At 36.3% G+C, this 23720-nt stretch overlaps 1 non-coding gene across 1 annotated transcript; it reads right to left on the bottom strand.

Annotated features, from left to right (window-relative positions):
• Nucleotides 1–23370: 23370 nt before the first annotated feature.
• Nucleotides 23371–23477, bottom strand: LOC124886871. Its single transcript, XR_007044275.1, has one exon. It is a non-coding gene; the product is annotated as a small nucleolar RNA R71 (small nucleolar RNA).
• Between the last annotated feature and the right edge of the window lie 243 nt (nt 23478–23720).

Below are 23720 nucleotides of genomic sequence, written 5' to 3'. Positions count from 1 at the left end.
AGTCCAAGTTAGGCTTGAGGTGCCTATACGATAAGGTCCAATTTTTGTATGTTTAAGGTTAGTTGGGAGTACCCAAAGCCATGTCTAGTAGAGGCTCTTCTATAGGTGTGAAACATGCCATACTTATAAGAGAGGGGTTACGAGGCATTTAGAATTTTTCCCTTTTTTGTGTTTTAATCTTATGCTATTGGATTCCTCTCATTGCTATTTTATTATTTTTCATATCATTCTTAGAAAGAAATCTGATACTCAGGAAAATACCTCAACCCTGACTGAGGGCTCTATGGATGAAGCTAGTCGAACTTTTGAGGTCCAGACCCAGGCTAGAGCTGTGGCATCTGACCATCCACATAGGGTCCCAACTATCCCCACTAACCAAGCTTATGATAGTGATACTCCTCCTCTATTACCTCAAGGGGATCTACTAATGCTGAGTTTTATCAGTCTATTACTCTATCAAATTAATTGGTAGCTTTTTAGTTCAATCATGGTGCTCTTTTTGCTCCATCTTCTGAGGCACAACGGTTATCCAATTCATAAGGTTACACCTTTCTATGTTTATAGGTGTGAAGGGTGAGAAAGATTCTCAAAGTTTCATTAATGAAATAGAGAAGATCTTCTGAATTATACATACAGCAGAGGTGGATGATGTCCAGTTTGCTTCCTACTAATAGAAGGATATTGTGTACCAATGGTAAGAAGAGTGGGAGATGTCTAGGGATGTGGGTGCTAGTTCTATTGTATAGGAGCATTTCTCTAGTGCCTTCTTAGACCGCTTGTTTCCTCAAGAGTTGAGAGAACCTAAAGTGGAAGAATTTTTGAATCTAAGGCAAGGTATGATGTCCATCATGTAGTATGCCTTGAGATTCCATTGATTGTTGAGGTATGCCATGAGATGGTTTCTAGCATAAGAACTAGGATACATAAGTTTGTTTTAAGACTTTCTACTAAACTGGTTCTTGAGAGTAAGATGGCCTTGTTGATCAATGACATGAACATCTCTAGGTTAGTTGTGTATATGTAACAAGCAGAGGAAGAGAAAAAGAAATAGGGTGAGATTACTGAAATTCGAGGTAAGAGTTCTCGATCTTCTAAGATAAGTGAAGGCATGTAGTATAGTGGTAAGTTGTCCAAGAGAAAGAATTGGGTGAATGGTGATTATCAGGCTAGTGAGGTAAAATCAAAGCCGACCTACCCTCTTTAAAGATTTTATGGTCAGCATCACCGTGGTAAGTGTGAGAAGGGGAAGAATATGTATTTTACTTGGGGTCAGTTTTTCCACATCCACTAAGAGTGCCCTTTTTGAGTGGCTACTTTGGTCGATAGGGCCCATATTCCTACCTCATCTACTCCTGCACCAAGGGTTGCTTTTTCTACTTTTTCTTCTATTTCTGGCACTTGCACTGGTTGGAATCGGTTGTATGTACTTGATACTCACCAAGAGTTTGAGGCTTATCTGGATGTTGTTATGGATATGTTGAAAACTATTTTTTTTTGTGATGTGTATGCTTTATTTGGTATAGGGTCTCTCACTTTTATGTGTGACCCCACTTGTGATTTTGTATTTCAATTTGGTTCTGAGTCATTTTGAACTCTATTTTTGTTTCTACCTCGACAAGAGACTCTGTGGTTTCATGTAGTCTATAAGGAGTATGTGGTAGATATTGGTAATGAAAAAACTCTTGTTGATTAATAGAAGTGGATATGATTACTCTTGATGTCATTCTGGGGATAGATTTGGTTGTATTATTTCTATGCTTTGTTAGATTGTCGGATCCGTGAGGTCATGTTTAAAATTCCCTAATGAGCCAATAATTTTATGGGAAAGAGGTTCCTTAGTGGGTATGGGGAAGTTCGTCTATTATCTTAGAGCCTGAAATTTGATCTCTAAAAGGTGGTTGTAATATTTGGTCCAAGTTAAAAACTCTAACTCAGGAGGTTTTTCTCTAGAATATATTTCCTTTGTTAATGAACGTATTATGGATCCTCATTGATGACCTTTCTAGTATCCCACTGGGGATATTGAGTTGTGGATTGGTCTTGTCTCAAACACCTATCCAAATTACCATTCCTTCTTTCTAGAATGGTTTCGGTGAAGTGTTTTCATTTTTGTATGCATAGGATGGATCGTTTTCCCTTGGAAGGTATGAATTGAAATTTGACTTTTCCTCTAGAATGAGTCTCATTCGTTCGATATTCCATGTCTTTCTGTTGAGAAGGTGTGTAGGTGGTCCTTTGCTAGTTTCTTTCTTAATAGACGTTGGTATTTTGGACTCTTTGTCATATGTGAAGTTCCTGTTAAGGATCTTGGGTTGGCAAGTTTGCTGGTTGTGAATGAAAGAGGTGGCTTCGGTGGAGGTTCTATGGAGGAACCAAAAGTCTGAGGAAGCTACATGGTAGACAGAAGAGGACATGAAGTCCCAGGTATCCGCATTTGTCTTTCGACCCCGAAACTTATTCTTGAGATATTTGTTAGTATCTTTAACTTGATTCATTTTTTTGTTAAATAATGGGCTCAATTCATTAAGCTTTGAATTGATCATGTGTATTGATAAATAATGGGTTTGAGTCCCATACTAAATAAAATGAATGGTTGATTGATAATGATCATGATTTGTGTCTTATCCTTGTTGTGTGCCTTGTGTTGTAACTTAATAAAAGGCTAAATTGATGTGTGATAATGTGTTAAGTTTTGATTTTTCTTGACTTACTCATCATTCGAGGATGAATTATCCTAAGTGGGGGAGAATAAAACACCCAAGACCTTGGCCATGCTAAGTTTTTTGAGTTTTGGATATTTTATCCATGGTATGACTCAGGGTAGTAGTCGTACCCACTGGATATGACTTAGTGACCCCTTATCATTTACTAGGTAGTATGGTGGGGGTTACACACAGTACTGATATGACTTAGGCTCCAATGGTCGTACCTTTGGGTAAGAGTCGTACCATGGCAAGTCGTATGGATTTTAGGTTTTGGCTTAATAAGGCTGCTTGGGTACGAGTCAGGGTAGGGTTTAGGGTACCATTCATACCCTTGGGTACGATTCAAAAGTGGGTAGTCATACCCTAAAAAGTGTGGTGATCCTTAGTAAGGCCTAGGGTATGAGTTAGGGTGCCACTCGTACCCAAATATATGATTTAGTGAGGGAGTTGTACCCTTCTGCAGGGTAATTTCAAGATTTTAAACCAAGGGATTTATAGACATTTCCCACCCTAAAAACCTTAATTCCCTTCACTATTTAAGTCATATTATCCTCTTATAACACTCATTTGGTGGATCAAACATACAAAATACACTCTCTAAACTTCTTCCACAAGATTGGACGCTAGTGTTTGAAGAGGGTTCATCAAGAGGCAAGAGAAGTGGCATGTTATTTAGGGAATCATTTTTTATAAGGCATGTATATCTTCCCTCATTGTTAGTTAAAAATATCATGAAATTTAAACAATGATTTTGACTTGAAAATGGTGTATTTGAAATCAAATGTTGAGGGTTTTGAAGCATAATGTTGGGTAATGTTTACTCTTGCTTTAACTTGTGTTTATTAATGTTTTTGGTGATAGTTTGCACATGTGGGTGCTTTTTGATTGTGTTTTATTAAATGGGTCATGCGTAACACTAAATTGGACGATTTCTATGTTGGTTTTTGTCTTGATTAAAGTGTGACCTGAAGGAGTTTGTGAAAATGTCTAAGAGAATTAACTAGTCACATATTAATTGTGTATTGAACTATGGTATTGGTGTAGTGAATATGAATAAGATAAGATGTTTTTAAAATGAATATGAATGCTTGGTAAATGGTTGGTAAAGGCCGCCTTGTTGGCCATGTAATAAGTTAATGGATTTCTTGGATAGTCGGTTGGCTAAATGGGTCACAGTCCCTAAACATGAAATGACATTGTGTTTTGAACTAAAGAGTGGTATAAGAATGCTAATGAAGAATGAATGGTTTACAAGGGTAACGGTGACCAACAATTTAATTGAATGATGAATTGAATCAAGGCACTTATCCTATTTAAATGATGAATAATCACCTATGGTGTTGATATGTTTCCTTGTTGACTTGAATTACCTAAGAAGTGTTCGAGTCCTTATGTGTTGAATTATATGGACGTTAATGTATATGCTAGAAGGGTTCGAGTCCTTATGTCGACTAGTAATGATGATAAGATCACTTGATATTGAAGTCCCTTTCCTAATGGGATAGTTTGTGGTCGGGGTCCACTTACCATATAAGATGTCATGGTTTGTAGTTTGGATTCACTTTCTATATAAGAAGAGTCAGTTAGTGGTTCAGGTTCACTTGCCATATAAGATGAGTCAGTTTGTGTATCGGGTCCACTTACCATATAAGATGAGTCTGTTTGTTGTTCGAGTCCACTTATGTTATAATATGAGTCAGTTTGTGGTTTGGGTCCACTTACAAGATGAGATGTGAAGTTTTGTGGTTCAAGTTCACTTACCATATAATGTGTGTAGGTTTATGGTTTGTATCCACTTACCATATAAGATTGAAGGTTTGTGGTTTGAGTCCACTTACCATATAAGATGTGTTGGTTCCATTTACTTTATAAATAAAATGTGATGGCTTGAAGTTTGGGTCCTCTTGTCTAACGTATCGAAGAAACTTAAATTTTATGCATTGCAAGGGTGGAAGGTTGGAATTCCTTCACTCGATGTCACATGATTGAATACGTTAAGAATGAATGATATGACTTGTTCCATGATTTGGCATGCTATATAATTATATGTATATGTACCTTCATTTATTCCTATACTATTGTAAATGTGATTGCATATGATGGTTTGACTTGGATTTGGACAAATACACTATTTTTCCTTATCCTTTAGTTACTTGCTAGCACTTCAATTGCTAACCGTCTCTGGACACTATGACCCCATGCGACATAAGAGATAGAGCCTCTTCTTCTCTTTCTACATAGTGAAAGAAGTCATCGGGCAAATCATGTGTTGACAATGAAGTAGTGAGCTTTCATTCTTCGTAAGGCATATATTTCATAGTCTTTTATCTTATTCTTATATTTTATACTTGATGTTGGCTATCGTTGGGGCATGTCACGATGTGTATTAGACATCGGATTTGTAGAGGCTTTGAGGATGGCTGTGGAATTAGGTATATATATATATATATGTAAATGCAGTGTTTAAGAGTTATCCAAGTTTGATGTGATGGTTATGTTTGGGTTAATGGGACGACCTCTGATCCAAGTTTGTCTTGAGGTACCCATACGACACCGCCTGATTTTAAGTCATGTCAGTTACATATGCTACACATGAAGGGACTCTTTGGGGGGGGGGGGGAAGAGAATGAGGACCCAATTTGCATTTGAAGAACTTTGTATAAGTTTATGCCCCGTTTGATATAGCACGCATCTCACAAAAATTGATAAGGTTGCATCTCTTCTCATTTTCTCTAATGGGTGAGGCAGTATTTGGCTACGGTCTCTTCCGGCCGAATCAATTATTCATGGGATGAGCTTACCGTGTCATTCTTATACTGATACTTCTTATACTAATACTTCCCACCATCCAAGATGCTACAATTGAATGATGAAATCATACACTTTTTTCAATTGAATGGAGTGCCTCTCTACGAACTGTGGCTCATATTTAATGGGAAGTTCATGTAATGTCCCAACTACTAGGTCCCTGAGAAGATGGTTCTCCAAATATTTTACCGGGCTTTGGATCAACTAAACAAAACCGCGGTGGATAATGCGGTAGGGGGATCACTTGTGAAGTTATCTTATAATATGGATACAAACTTGCTTAAGGAAATCACAAAGAAAAATCAGGGATGGCATACCCAAGTCACTGAGGTTGCTAAAAGGTCTCCTACCACCTCCTATATTGATAAAGATCAAAGGAAAATAGATGAAGAGAGGGAGGAGAACATGGAAAAAATGATGATGTAATTGGAGTTGCTTACGAAACATGTGATGGTTGCGCCCACAAAAATGGTAAATGTCATGGCATCCAAGGGCTATGCTAAAGAAGAGGCCAAGAGTCTTGATGGGGAGATTCGGTATTTGGCTAACTATCCGGTAGGTTCCCGCCCGACCTATCAAAGGTGAGGTAGGAACCAAGGTTGGACGGATCATTAAAGGAAGCGAGATTACCATGATCGTGATATAGATTGTGATTGCAGAGACAAACAAAGAGATTATGATCAATATGTGCCTCCCCATGACCAAGCAAAGGGTAATGAATCCAACTCCGTAGATCATGAAAAATTTAGGATCTAAGATGTGTTAGCAATGATTTTGAAGAGGGTGGAGGGAACGAACAAAATGGTCAGTGAATTGAAAAATGACTTTTTACAAATCAATGAAAATGTGGTATCACACTCTGCCTCGATCAAGCAATTCTAGACTCAAATTGGGAAAATATCCACTAAACTTAATGCTATACAAAAGGAGGTCTTTCTAGTAACACCGCTATGAATCCAAAAAATGATTCCCAAGTGTTGGCTATTGTCTCTAGGAGTGGTAAAATCCTCGATGATCTTATATTGGATGTTGAAAAAAATACCAATATTGAACAAACAAATATGAAAAAGAATTATGTGAATGATTCAAATGAGGAAGTCTGAAGTCTCATGAAGGGAATGAAAAAGAACCGGTGTTAAATGATGAAGTCGATGATGAAGAAAAAGACCCAAAGGTTGTTGAGAATGGTAAAGTGCAAAGTGATCCAATGCCTACCATAACGTTTCCCCTTCCATTCCCTCAAAGGCTCAAAAAGAAGGAGGATAATGATAAATTCAAAATATTCCTTGCTAAGCTTGGCAATGTATCTATTAATATCCCATTTGTAGAGGCAATTCAAGAGATGTCAAGGTACGTTAAGCTTATGAAAAAATTAATGTAAAAAAGGGTTTGTTGATGGTAAAACCATTAAAATCACTCATGGTTGTAGCACTATCTTGATGAGCATTATAACGGAAAAAAGTAGATCTCGGGGCCTTTACAATCCCTTGCACCATAGGGATGCACAAGTTTGAAAAACAGTTGTATGACCTTGGTGCAAGCATCAATCTCATGACCTATTCAATCTATAGGAAACTTGGGTTGGTCACTCCTACTACAACAATAATGTGGCTTTTGATGGTGGACCTGTCTATCAAGAGGCGGGTTGGAATTTTCTTGGATGTGCTAGTAAAGGTGGACTATTTCATCCCTTTGGTCGATTTTGTGGTGATTGATTATGAAATAGACCAAGAGGTCCCTGTTATCCTTGGTTGGCCTTTTCTTGCCACCAGAAGATGTATTATTGATATGGAGTTAGGAGAAATGAGATTTTGGGTCAATAATTATGCCTTTCGGGTTTCCAATACCTAGAAACAACCCATAGAGTTAGAATTAGTGTCTGTAATTGATGTGGAGGACACAAGGGTAATTGGTGGGTCCATTGATGATCAAACCTGAAGATGATGAAGAACGTTATGCCACGATGATAAATAAGGCTCTATTTTGGAGGCAACCCACAAATCTCATGAAACTAGTTTGTATTATTTATTTTTGATTTAGTAGAGTAGATTTTTATTTTGTTGTTGATTAATCCATGCATTTGTATCACATTATGTTGTTTGAATGAGGCTAAATAGGGGAAAGTATGAAATTTTGGGCAGTGGAATGAATAAGGAAAAATAGAGGACCAAAAATGGCCTCGATTACCATAATCGTAGCATATGTGCCTGCGATCATGGTAGCTACATGGCTGTGATTGCAGCACTTGAATCTTGATCCTGGTCCGAACTCATTTTAAAAACCATCTAACTGCCCATTAGCTCATACCCTCTCTTTGAATTCTTTCTCAAATTGAACTAATTCTTGGTCATAGTTTGGGCATCCAAAAGCATTTTAACATCCTCCTTGCACCCTAAGTCTGGTATATGTGTATAATCCTCTTTTTAATTACTTGTATAGGCCGTATAATGCATGAAATAGGAAAGGCCTAAAACTGTGCTTTTCATTGCTAAATTGTGGCTTGTTATACTTATATGGTGGTTCCCTATAGTGAATGGTGTGCAGACATGTTAGGAAGTCTTGAATACCTAAATTGTGCTCAAAATTAAGAGAAATATAGTGTGGACATCAAGTGCTCGATCAAATTTCCAAATGAACTCATATCTAGTTGCTTACACATTCTAAGGTCATGATTGAGTAACTAGGGACATTGTTCAATGTTCAAAATGTTAATTATCGCTTCGGATCATGAGTTGGAATGTAAATTGATCATTTTGAGTCTTCTAAAATTTTGTTAACCTAACCTTAGATACCGCTATTGCAGTTTATGAATCGTGATTGCGGTGCTACAATTGGGGACAGTGACCTGCGATCGCGACTTCTGAGGCTGGTTTTAAGCCTGAACCAAAATTTCAGCAAGACTATTTCTTGCCCAAAAACCACCAAGTTACCATCCCATGAGCTTAATTGGAAAACATATCATAGTTTTTGCATGAATATGTCAATGATAAGTACTGTTATGTTGTTTTAATGCTTCCCAGGGTTACATTAATGAATATTGTGACCAAGTCCAATTCGTGGCTCCTGAGTACCACAACCAATACTACGATGATCTTCAAGAGATAGTTGCTTCCAAAGTGGGGCATATGTTTGGATAAGGTGTCGGAAAAGCTTCCAAAATTCCATGGTAGACTAATCGCCAATGAGTGGAGATGTTTTTCCCTAAATCCTTGTTGGGAAAATTTAAAGTAGGTACGAGAGTTCTATGGTAACCTTAGTGTAGTATCTCTTTCAGACCTAGTTATAAGGATCTGAGGGAATGAGGTACATTTTGGAGCTAAACAAATAAAAGAATTATATAGGCTCCTGAATGTAGATATTGCTCAATTTAAGGCAAAAGAATATGAACCAAAGACCTGGATGGTTAAGACGATGTGTCTTAGCAGGGAGGTTTCATGGTGGTTACCAAGAAGGGGATATCCATGAATGATTTCGCAACAGAGGTGAGGATATGGCTGCATATCATTTGTAGTCGGGTTTCTCAATGAACATATGTCACTTTTGTATTAGACATGAGAGCCCGAATGATTACTTGTATACTAGAAAATATTTCTTTGAATGTTGGTCAGCTTGTGATCTCAGACATAAAGTTCTTCAAGACTCATGATGGTATGCATCTATTATTCCTTTATCTAATTATTGAGTTGTGTAACAGAGCTAGGGTTAAGGTATAGCCTGAAGACACTAGGGTGTGCCCCAGAACTCCTATTTATCCTCTCAAGATTTGGGGTTTGGGAGAACTAGGAAAGAGAAAGAAGATGAAGATCAACTTGGGTAAGTCGACATGTGAGGATATAGACTCATGCAAGCCATCATAACAGTGCAAATTAATGATATATCTATTGAGATGAGGACTATTAGAGGGCTAGTGTCCAATTTGCCTCAGGGACAGAGAGAGCCTTTCACCACCTGCCATTCCTATGTTTCTTTGTCTGATTATGAGAGGTACCTAGAGGATTAGAAGATGTAGGGAGCCACAATTTCTAGGTTTGAGAGTGTCTATTCATCTTTGGCAGAGTATCATAGGAAGCTCAGTAACTCACATGAGAAGATAAAGAAAAGATAGTAGAATAGGGACAAGTTCTTCAGCAAAATGTGGAAGGAGAAGAAGGGCCTTCAGAAGGTTCTAAAACCCGAGATATACTTCCTTCCTCCAGATTTGAGAATGATGATGAGGCCCCTAGCTAAATGGTCTGGTTCTGATGATAGTGAGATGATGTAGAGTCTGAGGGCGAGAGCATCTCTTAATGTGTTTATAGGGAGCACCCTTTTTCTCTTCTTAGGCTTTATTGTTTATACAGTTAGGACACTGCAAACTTTTAGTTGGGGTGCCTATTTCTATATTTATTCACTGTGTCTGTACTATTAAGATAATTTTGGATGTTTTGATGTTGATTTGGATGATCCTTATTTTTATTTTTGGATTTTAATATTTGGGCGCTCTAATGGTGCCCATATTTCATAGATTAACTACTTATTTCATTTTTACATTTTATATTTTTGTGTGTTCATGATGATATCGTATGATCATTTACCTATGATAGATTGAGTGAAGATATTTTTAAGGAAAAATCATCATGATTAGGTTTTAAGCCATGGATGTAGGGGAGGTCTGAGTACCCATAGCATCAGAGCTATAAATTCAAGGGAAATTGAAGTACCTATGGCATTTTGAAATTAGGATTGCACTTATATCTATAGTAAAGTCTGAGCAGCCATATGGTTTGCCTTTATGAAAGCCGAAATGTAAGACAATGACTTGGATTGGTGACATAAAAAGCAAATTATGCATGGTGCTAAGACAAAGCAAACACTCTCCTCTATCAAAATTTTTTTGAAAACCAAGGGTATGGATGTGAAAAATCTTGTAACAATACTTTACCTCTTTTTATGACTCCAAAGCTTTTGCATGTAGAAATTGGTAAATACTCCCTTGTGTCTCCAATGAGAAGTGCAATTAACCCTCTTTGAGGAGTTTGCATGCCTTATGCAGTGAGCGTAATTGTCTTTCATGCATAATTATACCATCTAGTACTTTCCTTGTTAGTATCTCAAGGCTAATTGTGTCTATACTTGGTTGGAGAAATGATCTTAGGCCTTTCGAGTGGAATTAGGAACCACGTTAGCCTAAATAGCTTACCCATGCATAGAATAGTATCGTTAGTTAACTATTTTGAGCCTTCAAGCCTTTCTTTGGCAACCATCTTACAGGCCTTGAACCTTTCAAAGTTTTTCCCTATTTTGAACCCTACCCTCCTTGAACATGGAACATGAAAATTGAGGCTAAATGCTTAAGTTGGGGGTAACAAGTTTTGAAGAGATGACCTTAGAACATGATAATGTAAGTGAATGACTATGATGCTTAGAAAATAAAGAAAAGTGAATAAGTGAAAAATAAAGGATTCATCAAATGAAGGTATAACATGAGATAGTAAAAGAATTAGTTGAAAAGAAAATACATTCAAAGAGTTGGCTAAATCAAGTTAGCTAATGTAGGCATGTGTGAATTTTTGAGACAAATGAAGTGGCCCATGGTCTAAAATTATGTAAAAATAGTCTGATGTAGATGTTCAAGAAGGGTGTAGTAACTTTGTTCCTAAATTACATGCTTAGAATGTCCTTCGAGATCTCTAACCAAGTGTGGTTATTGTAGTGGTGGTTGAAAATAAGGGCAAGCCTATGGTATGGTACTTGTTAGCATTGAGAGAGTATTTTTAAGAGAGAGCATTTTGTACTAACATCCCTTGTTTCATATTATATAATTTAGTGTTTGGGATTCTCTTTATGTGATGCAACATGTAAACAAATTAAGTTAGGTAAAATTGTCATTTCATGAAAGAGGCACGGGAGTATAGTTGAGTTGCTTTTGATAGGGATTCACCTCTAAAGAGTTGGTGAGTGTTGCATTATTATTCCTCAAAGTCCTTAGGATCTTGATAATGTCTTTCATGTAGAGGGGAGTTGTGAGAATATCATTGCCAATGTTGAGACATAAGTGTGGTGTCAATTAAGTTGAAGTCATTGTGATCATTTGGTGGTATAAATGGGCTTAAATTGCTTTTTCTTATTGGGTAAAAAGTAGTATTTCTTGTGGACAAGCAAGGGTTTATGCTGGGGTGTTAATGAGTGGTGAATTTACCACTCATTTACATCGAAAAGCTATGCACACTTCTATGATTTGAAAGTACAAATGAGACAACTTTGTTAGTTGAATGCACTAATTTCCACATTTTGATGATATTCGGGCAATGATAAAGGAAGATGTGAAGTTGATCTTACAAGGAACAAAAAAGTTAATAGAAGTGCACAACTGGAGACTCTCACAGGAACAAGCCTCGGTTACCGCAATCGCGGTCTGAGGGCCGCAATTACAGCCAATCAAATTTGGTCAGCTTCTAGCAATCACGAGGATCTGATGGCAGTCTCGGTGGCCACATCATAGGCATACTGCAGCAATTGCGGCATAGCACGCTATTGCCCGGGGGAAATTTTTTAATTTGACATAGCCGACCCTAATTCCCCTATATGGCACAAACCCTTTCCCATATAAGCTTATTGAACTTTGAAATTACAAGAGACTTTTTAAAACCTACCAAATTGGGGAAATTTAGTGTGGTTAATTTTTAAATTTGTTTTGGTTGCAATTTAAGTTTGATATTGGAATACTTCTTATTACAAGGAAGCATTGAACAACCAATTTAGTATATTCATTTTCCCTAACTTCACGAGTATCTAAGTAATTTATCTTGGGATTATGTTGAAATAGGGTGCAAATATTTGTGTATTATGATTTATTAGGTTAGATTCTTGGTCATTGATTGTGGGTTTCGCTATTGCTTGCTATATTTTTTTGGAATTTATGGGTGAAAACCGCAAATTCCCAAAATGGGTTTCTGGGTGAAAACCCCAAATTCTCGAAAGCACACATCATCCTTAAAAGAGGGATGTGAGTGAACTTTTGGGATCCTATATCATCCTTGAAAGAGGGATATGGGAGACAAGGCAATAGTGAACTATAGTAGATAAAATTTGTTCTTATTTTACTATCTTAGAAATATGAATGAATTAAGGGCTAGAAATATTCTTAGGCATCTTCCTAGAATTATGAATTCCCAATTGAGTTATTAGGTGGTTATGCTTTCTACGTCCATGAGGTATTCGAAAGGATCCATAGATTATAATCTTAAGGGTGGAATGAAAGATTAGCCTTAAAAACTCTCAACCTATCCTACCCACGTATTTGATTACTAGAATTCTCATTCAATTATCATGATCCATGTGTTATTTTCCCCTAGGAAGATATAATCCAAACATTTATCCTATTTTGAAATCTCTAACATAATGGTTTCTCTAAATTGGTAGTTTGATTTTATTTTGATTGTCCAATCCCCCGCACCAATTTTAATTTATGCATTTTACTTTATTTAAACTATGAGCATACACTTAGACGCCGTCAACACTTCTTGGTTTTGAGGATAATCCTTGAGGATTCAACCTCAACATGTGTTGATCTTTATTGACAATGATCATCCTATATTCCAACTATGGTATAGATGAGCATCAATCAATAAACTAAATATTTTAACCGTATCTCGACTCTATAGATGATATCTTGGTTTATTCCAAGACTGAGGCTAACCATGAGGGGCATTTGTGGATTATTATTTAGAGATTGAGGGATGATAAGTTTTATTCTAAGTTTTCTAAGTGTAAGTTATAGTTGGCGTCTGTCTCGTTCTTGGATCATGTGGTGACAAAGGATGGTATTATGGTCAATCCATCCAAGATTGCAATGGTTCACGATTAGGCTTGTCCTACTTCTCTTATTGAAATTTGGAGTTTTTGTTGGTTTAGCAAGTTATTATCAATGCTTTGTTGGGTGTTTTTTTCATATATTACAGCTCCATTAACCAAGTTTACTCAAAATAAGATTTCTTTTAAGTGGTGCGATACTTGTAAGGCGAGCTTTAAAATGCTCAAGGATTTTTTAACTTTGACTCCTATCTTGACTTTTCCAAAGGAGGGTAAAGGTTTTATATTCTTTTGTAATGCTTCAGGTGTTAAGTGATGTGTTGGTGTAGGAGGGCCAGGTGATTGTATATGTTTCTCACCACTTATATGGAGTCTGTTGTGAGATTCTTTCGGATTAACTTAGTTTTTAGTAATTCTTCACCTAGAGAGATCTTAATATGAGGCAGCATCATTGTCTTAAGTTTATTAAGGATTAAGAATTGACTATTCTATATCATCCCTGCAAGGCTAATATAGTTATGGATACCTTGAGTTGGGAATCAACTAGCATGGGTTGATTGGTGCATCTTTTGATTTAGGAGAGATATTTGGCCTCAGAGGGTTAGTCTTTGGCTAATCAGATGGTTAGACTTTATTTTTTACACCTGTGTATGTTTTGTCATTTGTTGAGGCCAGATCTTCCTTATTGTAGTAGATTTGGGCTTAATAGTTTGATGATGTTAGATTAAGAGTGATTCGGGATAAGGTGTTTAGTGGAGAGCCTAAGAAAGCCTCACTTAATCTAGATAGTGTTTTGAGGATTGCATGCTGGCTTTATGTGCTGAGAGTAGGTAATTGGATCAGATTTATTTTAAAGGAGGCTTATTATTCCAGTTATTCAATCTATCCAGAAGTGATTAAGATGTAAAGTGATATGAAACGGCACTACTGGTGAAGTGGTATGTGGAAGGATGTAGAATATTTTGTAGCTCATGACCTATGTTGCTAGTAGGTGAAGGCTGAGCATTTGAGACCAGGTGGTTTTTATTAAAGGTCAACCATTCTTAGGTAGAAATAGGAATAGATTGCTAGGTACAATGTGATTGGATTACCTCGTACCTCTCATAGTTTTGATAGTATTTAGGCCATCGTGGATCTATTGACTAAATTTGTTTAGTTCATCTCGGTTCAGGTTTCTTTTAGTATTGAGAGATTGACCCGTATCTATACTCAATATATGGTTTATCTCCATGGTGTGTCAGTGTCTCTATCTGAGATTGAGGCTCACTATTTACCTCTAACTCTTTGAAATCTTTTCAGGAAAAGTTAAGTACTTAGGTATATCTTAGTACAACTTTTCACTGCTAGACTGACGGTCAGTCAGAGAAGACTATTCAAGTATTGTATGATATGTTCCACGCTTATGTGATGGACTTTGGTGATCAATGAAAGAAAAATCTAACGTTGGTGGTGTATGGTAAGCATTGTTATTCTCCAGTCAGTTGGTTTGAGGTTTATCCTTGAGGTACGGACTTGCTTTGTGAGTCTTTAGATACGGTCTGGGTCATGTAGGATCGACTTTGAGCGGCTCAGAGTAGGTAGAAGTGTTATGTGGGTTGTAGACTTTATGGCTTGAGATTTAGCATTGATAATTGAGTTTTTCTTTATGTGTCTCCCATGAAGGGTGTGATATGGTTTGGGAAGAGGGGTAAGATTAGCCCTAGGTATAGTTGGACTTTTGAGATTCCTCGGACTATAGGGGATGCGGCTTATGAGTTAGAATTACCCTCTATATTTATTAGCTGTTCATCCTATTTTTTATGTTTCTGTACTTAGATGTTACATTCTAGATGAGCCTCACGTGATTTGGTGGGATTTGGTCCAGTTAGATAAGAGGTTGTCTTTCATTGAGAAACCTGTCTCCATCTTAATTAAGCATATGAGATACTTACGTTCTAAGGATAATCAAATTGTGAAGGTCCAATGGAGACATCGACCTGCAGATGTGTCCACTTGGGAGGTTGAATCTGATATGCGTGGTAGTTATACCTAGTGTTTGGTTTATTTAGGTATTTCTCTTGCCTTTATATCGAGGACAAACTAAATTCTTAGTGGTGGATGATGTAATGACCTGATGTTTTGGTAATTTCTATAAATTATTTATTTTTGTGTGATTTGAAAATTTTATCCCTCCTTGGGGTTGAATTATGGTATTTCTACAGTATCGAGATAATTGGGAATTTTCCCAATGCATCTCGATGTGAATTTTGTGTGGTTATAAAAGATCTATAGAAAGTCAACATTTATTTATCTGTGTGTCGGATGACAAAATGGTCTGCATCAGAACACCCAAAATGTTGATTTTAGGCTGGTAACATGGCTGGTGTGATTTTATGTGTTTTATATCTCATTTCAATCCTCTATATAGGAAGTTGTTAAATTGAGTTTAGGAGGTCAACTTTGTGAAAATGCCAATTTTTAAAAAATCTGATATTGTTATTGAGTTTGGAGCATCGAATATAGTTTACTAGCATAGTTAGTTTGTGTTCTCAGGGATTTCAGATGAATTCCAAGGGATCCGTAGTGACTTGAAATTCTCCAAGTCTTCAGCTGGTGCACCGCTCAGTTGATGCACCACGTAAGAGACACTTTGATCACTGAAGCGACTTGGCTTGAGAGCCAATGTTTTACCTAAATGACAATAGGCTAGCGTAAACGACTATCGCCGAAGACACAACCTACTCATTTATGCGACAAGGCGGGAGTTGCCTAAGCGATACTTGGTCGGTAAGCAATGTGTGGTTAAGCGACCAGTGTTACTCAAGCGATGCCTGGGTGGATTTATTGCCCCAATTTTGTGATTTTTCACCATTTTCAAGACTCACCGCTAGGGGTTTCGAGTTATTGAAGAATTTCTTCTTTTTTAAATCTTGGATAACCTCCAAATCCCTATTTCTATTACTTTTCTTTGATTCTATCATTTAAACCTTGTTAAAACTTAAATTTAAAACTAAAATTTGAGGATTATGGATGGAAGTCTAAGATTTGTAATTATTTGATTTAAACCCCAATTTTAACTCATTTATTCTTGGGTTTTATCCTATAAGTTCCTTTAATCATGGAAAATATATTTTTGGAAAAAAAAATCCAGTTTTGTCCTTTTTTTTGAAAACACATTTCGGGGGTCTGTTGGACCCCGACTGAAAAATGGGCAATATAGATATCGTTGGCTTTCTTTTATCACGTAAATTCCATATTTGTGTTGTTTTAGTTGATTTTAGGTATTTTTGAAAGGTAAAAGCTAGGTATAAAATCTTATTAGTACCGATTACGTTATTTGAGGAAGATTATGGATTAACTTTTTTCAAAGTAGGTTAGGTAGTTAATACGGATATAAAATCATTTAATGGTGTGTGAACTAATCATGAAAAATGGCTATATAATTGTGTTGTTCTCTTGTGGGGTCCTATATTGTGGCGAATTGGTGGTTTTGAAACATTATTAGCTATGTTTGACTATGTGGGGTCTTATATGATGTTGTTTGCCTTGTGTATGTATATTTGATTATATCTTTTCTGATCAAAAAGCCTAGATTTGAATTTATGTTGTATCAATGGCATATTATTGTGTTTTATTCTATTGGCATATGGATTACATTGGAAGGTTAGATTATTGAGTGGATACTGGCTCATATGGTTGGTATATTGGTTGGATTTGAAAATTCATATTTTGGCTTGTTGTGAGAATTAAATCCTCATATCATATTTATTCATGAAACATTGGTACCACTGTGTAAATACTTGTTATAAAGGTTTTTTCTGACAAAAAATGTGACCTCGTTAAAAACCCTCTATCGATGAAAGTGTCTGACAGAAGTTATAGATATTGGTATTAGGTATTGGATTGTATATAACCCCTCCCCCACCTTATGGGACCTACCTTGAAGCACAACTCAGTTGGTTTATTAGGAGGTATACGACAAAATCAAGCATCACATCATTATCTTCTTCATTGCACTGCTTTCATATTGTGCTCATTCTGTGTTGTATTATTGTCCTTGATGTGATATCTATATATTTATGATGTGATATCTATATATTTATACTTATTTTTTATACTTTTATTTGGTATACGTGTATATTTGTGCTTGTTTCTCGTATTCGTGTATGGTATATGCTTATATTGTAGAACTATTAGTGGAGACGGGGTAGGCTACCATTTGGACCATTTTCTGATTGCAGGTGACATACCTATAGAGTGTATTTTATATGCGTTATTTTCTACTTTGCTCAGTTGGCCTATGATACATACTGAGCACAAATAGACCGTACTCATCCCTACTGCATCCTTTCGGTGTAGATTCAGGAATGAGTGTGTCGTACGACTGCTAATTCTGGCGGTACTTGGAGTCTACTTAAGGTAGCAATTGACCATATTAATTCAGAGTTGACCTTCTGTGTTTTCTTATCTAAATTATACCTTATTTTTTATTCAGAGACATATTTTGATCATTTTGGATTATCATTGTATCTTTTGATAATCTCGATGCATTTAGTAGTTCTTGCACTGTGACACCAGGTTTTGGGATGTTGTATGGTATCTTTTATTATGTACTTCCGCTATTATCATATTTGTGTGGTTCGACTTTGTTCTATAAGCCTTTCCTTGGGTTTATGGTGTTGGTTTCTAATCTCATATCAGTTTGGGTGATTTGGTTACTTGTCAAGGCTTGTCGCGCCAAGTTCCATCATGACACATGGTTTTTGGTTCATGACAATTCGCAACCAATATACAACCTAATATCCAATACCAATATCCATCACTCCTCTCCGGCACACCCCTCAGCAGAGGGAGGGTCTATAAATATGTCACAAGACAACGTTTCCAGTATTCCCAAGTGATACAAATGTTTCAAAAGTGCATATAATATGAGGATTCAATGCTTATAACCAACCACAATGAGAATTTCCAAAGCCAACCAATATACTAACCATGTGAGTCAAATCCACTCAACATGCCAACAATCCATGAAACCAATGTAATCATATGCCAATAGAGAAAAATATAGAACGATATGTCATTAATACCACATAAATTCCAATTTAGGATTTTTACTTGAAGGATACTACCAATATACATACAGAAGGCCAAAAACATCGTACAAGACCCCGTACGGCCACACATAGAATATAACGTCTCAATACAACCAAATAATAACAACACGGGCTTAACACATTATTAATGGCCATTTTCATGACTGGTTCCCACACCTATAACTTAATTTTTATACCAATATTAACAACCAAACCAAGTTTAAAGAAAGTTAAGCCATAACCTACCTCAAATGCTAAAATTGGTACAAACATGCCTTCAGCGCCGAGCCTCCACCTTACGAAGTACTTGAAATCAGCTAAAATACACAAATACAGAATCTAGGCATTTAAACATAGCTAACAATACCCATATTCCCTATGTTTGGGTTGGGGTAAAAATGGACCCCCGAAGTGGGTTTTTGAAAAAAGAAGGGTAAAATCGGAATCATTGTCCAAAAATATGTTTTCCATGATTAAAGGAACTCATAGATGAAAATCTAAGTAACAACGGGTTGAAAATGGGAATAATATCAAGAAAAACCACTTTAAGCCTTTCAGATCAAAATCAATAAATTCATGTTTTAATGAGATTTAAATGATAATAATCGATGAAATATAATTGAAAGAGGGATTGGGAGCTTAGCCAAGCTTAAAAATGGAAGAAATTTCCCAAAAAAACAAAACGGCAAGCTTCAAGTCTAAAAAATGGTGAAGGAAATTGAGAAAAGGAATATATATATGGGAATCAGTTTCCACTGAAATGGTAAAATTGCCGCTTTAGTGGGAATCGCTAAAGCGGTCAAGTACCTCTTTAGCGGTACCTGCCAATGCATGCCAGTTCGCTAAAGCGGACAAGCGTCACTTTTGTGCCTACTGATAAAGCAGACAGGGAACCGCTAAAGCACCTTGTCTAGCTAGAGATGGCCTCTAAAGTGGCCAAATGGTGCTTTAGAGCTTACCACTAAAGTGGCCAAAATGGTGCATTAGTGGTTGCACCAGCTGAGTGGTGCATCAGCTGTGGAGACTTGAAAAATTAAAAGTCTTTGTGGATGCCACGAGATTTATTTAGGATCTCAAGAACAAAAAACAAACTCTACTATCCTATCAAATTCGACGCTTTGGACTAAATGACAATGTCAGATTTTTCAAAAAAATGTTGTTACCACAAAGTTGATCCCCGAAATCAAATTTCACAACTTTCCAAAACAGAGAGTCAAAATTAGATATAAAAGCTGTAAAACCACACCAACTATGTTACCAACCTAAAATTAAAATTTTAGATCTACCATTGTAGTTTATTTTGCTATCTGGCACATAGATCAATAAATGTTTACTGAAGTCAACTATAAAGCTTTTATAACCACCAAAAACCATAATTTCATACAAATCTCAGTAAATGCTTTGAGAAATGTGCCAACATCCCCAAACACTAGAAATACCAGAATGCAACAATGGGAGGTGTAAAATAGTCAAACTACACAGAAATAAATAATTCTCATAAATTACCAAAAATCAGGTTATTACATCATCAACCACTAAGAATCTAGTTCATCATCAAACTAAAGGAAAGAGAAATACCTGAATAAATGAAAATCTAAGGCTAATTTCCACGCATATCAAACACAACCTCAAAAGTACTCATCTTCAAGTCAATGTTTTTATTGGACCTTAACCACCAGAATATCTTTAGAATGGAACCGTCTTATATTCCTATCTAAGATGGATAGAGGCTCCTCAACAAAAGACAACCTCTCTTGTAGCTGCCCTAAATCCTAACGAATGACATAATACTCATCCTGAATGCAACACCAAAGCATTGAAATGTGAAAAACTTGATGAACAGTTGATAAATTTAGGGATAATGCTAACTTATAAGCCATACCCCAATAGTCCAAAGAATCTTAAAATGTCCAATATACATGGGGATCAGCTTGCCCCTCTTCCGAAATGTCATCACATCCTTCATCAGTGACATACAATGAAAGACTCGATCACCAATACTAAATCTCATGGCACAAAGTTTGCGATCCGCATAGCACTTCTACCTACTTTGAGCTGCTCGAACCCTATCCTAAATGGCCCGAACACTATCCAAAGACTCAAAAAGTCCAAAGACTCAAAAAGTAAGTTCATATCTCAAGTTCTAATCTTAAAAACCTCAAATGAACCAACTGGAGAGAGACAATGCCTACCATACAAAGCCTCAAAAGAGGCTATCTCAATACTGGAATGGTAGATATTATTATACGTAAACTTTTCCAAATCTTGATGTTGCTCCCATTGATTACCAAAGTCCATCACACAAGCAAGGAGCATATTCTCCAAAAATAAATAGTTCAGTCTGAGTAACCATCGGTCTGGAGTTAAAATGATGTACTAAGATCAACTTGGGTACCTAACTCCTCCTAAAAATTCTTTTAAAAATAAGATGTGAATACCGGAACTCGATCTATAATGATAGATACTAGCACACCATGACAGCGAACTATCTCACGAATATAGATACAATAAACTCTTAACACTAAAAGACTTAAACTAGAATACAATGAACAAATTTAGTCAATTAATCTTACCATAAGTTGGAATTTAATAATGTAACCAAGTGTTTTATAAGCTCCTAAATGACCCAAAAGTATTAATTATTAAGCTATCTCACCATTTAGGTTTTAGCTCTCAATAAAATAGATGATGGAATGGAAAAAAGGGCTAAACTAGGTTATTTATTCCATACCAAGTTCTTGGGTCTCGTGATTGCGACTTGTCATTTATGATCATGGTATATAATGAAAGGGTCAGATATCTCTATCGCAAAATCCCCTTATTGTGATCGCGGTCTAAAGGACTAGTCAAGGACTCATGATCTTGGGTGTATTTATACGACCAAATGAAAAGATTTATCCATATTAGGACTTGTTCTATGAGCTAAAATGTTTTGTATTGATTGTGTTTAAGCTATAACTGTGTTCTCTATATAATGGACATGATTAGCCAATTGAGGGATCAATTATGATGAGATTAGACATAATTTAATATAATAATGTGAAGCTAATGGTGAATGGAAGGATTAGGAGTGATTTGTTGAGCATGAGGAATGGGCATAGGTTTGGGAAGCATGAAAATAAATATGGGAGCGAGCAAATAGGAAAAGAGCTGGAAAGGAAGGAAAATGGCAAGCCCTATGATGCAGACCTCAATTTCTGTGATATGCTCTGCAACGCCCTAAGGGATTCATAGCAAAGGTAATTTCCAATAAGCCTCCGTGATAGCCCCATATTGCATAGGCTAAATTTTTTATCATGTTACATTCTATTGAGGGTTCACGATATCCCGTAATGTGGACCTTAGTACCCGCAATGAGCTCTATGACATTGTGAAGATCAATTTTTGTTCAAATATGTCCTACTATAAAATGAACACTTCAAATCAATTTTGGACACTTTGGCATATGTACAATAGAGGTAAAAATAGTTACAATACTTCTCTTAAGGTTCTTTGAACTTTCATCTTTCAATATTAATTTTGATATAATTAATTATTATTCTTTGATGTTGATTTCGATCATGTGAGGATAAACACCCTTGTTCTGGGGTTTAGGCCAAGAACATGATTATATTTTTATATTCTTAGAGTGGTTTAACATTGAATTATCATATGGGTCATTCTTATTCTCTTGTACTTACTATTTTGATAAATGGCCGCCATTAAAATACATCTATAATCCTTTATGAATCCAAGAGGTGAATAATTAGGATAGATCAAAGAGTTTAAGGGGCTAGTTCTTATTCTTTATAGAATAAAGGATTTGAATTAGCGGCTAGTAAAGAGATGTACCTAGAAGCCTTGTTTGGTTCACTTGCAGGAAGATATCTTATTGCATCTAAATAGATTTTTGCATCCCCTCTCAACGATGTTGTTGCAATATCCCTTTAGGTAAAATGTTAGAGGCTCGAGAAACCATAATCATAATCTAATCCCAGTGAATCAATAACTCGATAATCAACACAACCACGATAAGGATATAGATTTATAAGATTGTTAAGAGTATCTTAACCTGGAATTCTATCTCATATTATCTACAACTATGAATACGTTGCTATATCACCCTTTGTTATTTATTTAATTAGTAGATTAATCATTAAATTATAATAATCCTGTTGATACTCTAAAACACTTAAATACATTCTTGTCAAAACTAACGTTGATTAAATTACTGATCAAGTAGTCCTCATGGGCATGATATCTGATTCTTTGAGTTAGTATATTACTTGTACAATCGTGTGCACTTGCGTGTGCGATAGAATGCAACAAGTTCTTAGCACCGTTGCTGGGGACTTAAATAATTAGTAATTTGATGAGTTTTTTTGCTTTTGTTAATAACTTTAAGCGTTAACAACTTGATTTTAGAGGCTTACTTTTACAGGAACAGCGAGGTATTAGACTGGCAAGAGCGAAAGAATTGGTAGAGCCTTAGTCAGAAGCAGAACAGGTATTTTATCAAAGGTGAAGAGTAGCAGCACTTCACTACCTAATTCTACAAGTTTAAATAGGAGATCACAGAGATCCTAATTTTAATGCTCTGGCTCCAGTAGATCCAGAAGTGGTGGTTCTAGTTGTTCCTACTCAAGAAGAAGCTAGACCTGTTCGTGAAGTTGCAGTCCCACTAACGAAGAATTCTTCTAATTGCATCCGTGAGCCAAATACGAGTGGCCAGTTTGAACTAAAGAACAACATGGTGTAACTTTTGCATATGCATGGGCAGTTCATAGTTTTATCTCATGAGGACCTACAATAGCTCATACAAAATGTTCTTGAGATCAGTGACACCTACATTCTTATCAGGGTATCTACTGATTATGTTAGACTAAATTTCTTCACCTTTTCTCTAGTGGGGGAACAAAGAGGTGATTATATGCTGAATCACCAAACCCTATCATATCTTGGCATGATTTGGCTCTGGAATTCCTTATTTGATTCTTTCTATATCGAAAATAACATGTTTGAGATGTGATATTCTGAGTTTTATGTAGAAAAATAGACGGAATCTGTACAAAGCTTGGGAAAGATTCAAGAGTATACTTAGGAATTGCCCTCATTATCATCAAACTAATGATGTGTTGGTACAAACTTTCATTGAGGATCTTGATCCAAACACAAAGAATCTTCTCCATTCGGCAATAGGTGGGACAGCTCTAGAGAATATGTATGATGAATTAAATACACTGTTGAATCAAATTTCACAAGGGAATCCTGAGTGGCATCCTGATGCAAGAAGTGCACCAAAGAAGGTTCCAGGTGTATTGGAGGTTGATCAGTACATGGCTATATCATCTCTGATTATTGTACT

Source organism: Capsicum annuum, chromosome 8, assembly GCF_002878395.1.
Source record: "Capsicum annuum cultivar UCD-10X-F1 chromosome 8, UCD10Xv1.1, whole genome shotgun sequence".
Classification (NCBI taxonomy): domain Eukaryota; kingdom Viridiplantae; phylum Streptophyta; class Magnoliopsida; order Solanales; family Solanaceae; genus Capsicum; species Capsicum annuum.
Note: the sequence above shows the minus strand (reverse complement) of the source record. Positions and strands in the feature narration are given on the sequence as shown.